A 1,941-nucleotide genomic window follows, 5' to 3' on the forward strand; every position below is an offset into this window, starting at 1 on the left:
GACTGGTGCTTTTTCTGGCCAGAGGCAAGAATTGCACAACTTCCAGCAGAAGGTGTCATCAATGGCATTAATTGCTTTGGAGGCTTGCAAATACCGATAGCTTAAGAAAAGGTTTTGTTTGAGCACTGGGTGTTTCATATGAATACAGAGCAAAATCAGGTGTTCTTGAGCAAGGAAGCAGGTAAGCTTTTTTAAAGAACCACCACTTTCCAGTGGGCAAAAAGAAAAAAGAGCACAATGTGATCACTGACCCATACCCACAATTCAGTGCATCTGCTGTCTGACAGATTTTTCATTTTCACTGTGCACTGTTGACCTGAAAGGGGTTTTGTCCTTTTTTTTTTTTTTTTTTTCTTCTTGGCAAAATGGAAAATTGATGTTGCGGTTTTTTACGAGGGGGCGGGGGTTGGCAGGAGACGAGGCCAGCGGTGGCTGGGCTGAGGAGGGCTCCCTCCCTAAAACTCTTTTTTTTTTTTTTTTCCCCAGCGCACCCCGGCTTCGCGCCTCTCCTCCGCCGGTCCAGCACACCCAGGCTGGCTGGGGAGGGAGGGGGAGGGGAGGGGAAGGGAAAGAAGGAGAAAACAAAGGAAAAGTTCGGGGTTTTGTTGTTGCCGAGGGTTGGATAGCAATGAGTGCAGCCTCCTCCTTCGCTCCACCCGCCCTCCAGCCCTCCCCTCGGAGTGGTTATAATAATGTGTTATTATTTGGGCCGTTGAGTGTTGCCAGAATCTCAGCGGGAACCAGGAGGAAGGGGGGAGATTAAAGTGGAGTGGGCGAGGGGGCGGCCGCCGCTCTTGCAGCTGATGGAGGCTCGGCTGGGTCTCCTCCTGTGTGTTTCTGAGCTTTAGAGGGTCCCGCTTCCTCTGTGTACCTGGCGACCCTCGGGGGCTGAGGAGGACAGCCTTTGGACTCAGGAAACACTAGGACTCGGTTCAGTGAGCTCCGCGATTGTTTTTAGAGCTGAATAAACTGCTCTTATTAACATCTGACCTTGCGCCGTGGCAGCGGCAGTGCGGCTGCTGAACAGTTGCCAGTTTGTCCGCCGTCTCCGAGGCGAGCGCCGTGATTTATAGGGACCTTAGGGAGAGTGTGGGGTTGGAGAGCCGCGATGGGGTAAGAGTCGCAGTTCCCGTAAAAGAAGCCGCATAAACTTTTTTTTTTTTTTTTTCCTTTTTCCCTCTCCCTACGCACGCCTAAGATGCATGGTGCTTTTCAGAGCAGAAAAGAGGAGGTTTAGCGTTTTCGTTTTTCCCTGGGATGTGAAATGCACCGGGGAGGTAGGAGCTGCCGGACTCAGCACTTTGATCTTTGGTGAAACCATTCTCCAGAAAATTGCCCTCTCCCCCTCTGCAGCAGATAAACCTTGCTGGCGAACTCCTTCCCGGGGCGCTTTGCCCAGGGTCTGAGGGAGGGGTGACAGGCGGCACCATTTCAATGCCAGGTTTGTAACCCTTCCCGAGCCTGTCCCCAGCGCCTACCCCACTCCTTCCCCTTTCCTGGCTTTAACTTAATTGCACCGAAGTTCAGGAGACCGATGATGTCTTTAAAGGAAAACAGCGATGCTGCAGATTAGAGGGGACTTGTTAATCAATTGCACGTTTGAAAGGGCTTTTCTTCCCTTTGTTGCTTTCGCTAATCCATTTACCTCTCCCCGGGAGGTGACAGATGCCTATATTTCCTGTTATTCAGCTCCGGGGTCCCGGGTCTTGCCATTTGTTGCGTTACGGTGACGGGACAGGGTCAGCAGAAAGCTGGAGGTCTGGGAGTTTTCCGGGGGGGAGAGAGCGAGGCCAGCGTGTCACAGCCCGCCGACCGGGGGTCAGCTCCCACCGCCCTCATTTTCGCTGGTGCCTTTATTGCTCCCTTTGAAGGGGGGGCCGGATAACAAATTGCGCGGCGGCCCCGCCGTTCTTCTGCCCCTTCCGCGGGGGTCCCGGGCTG

The 1,941-nt window shown here is 53.3% G+C and overlaps 1 protein-coding gene across 1 annotated transcript in view; it reads left to right on the forward strand.

The window, feature by feature from the left end:
* The window catches only part of ROR2 (receptor tyrosine kinase-like orphan receptor 2), a 165,432-nt gene that overhangs the window by 804 nt on the left and 162,687 nt on the right, over positions 1-1,941 (forward strand). The window lies entirely within an intron of this gene.

This window comes from Calidris pugnax, unplaced genomic scaffold, assembly GCF_001431845.1.
Source record: "Calidris pugnax isolate Ruff unplaced genomic scaffold, ASM143184v1 scaffold156, whole genome shotgun sequence".
In the NCBI taxonomy this organism is placed as follows: domain Eukaryota; kingdom Metazoa; phylum Chordata; class Aves; order Charadriiformes; family Scolopacidae; genus Calidris; species Calidris pugnax.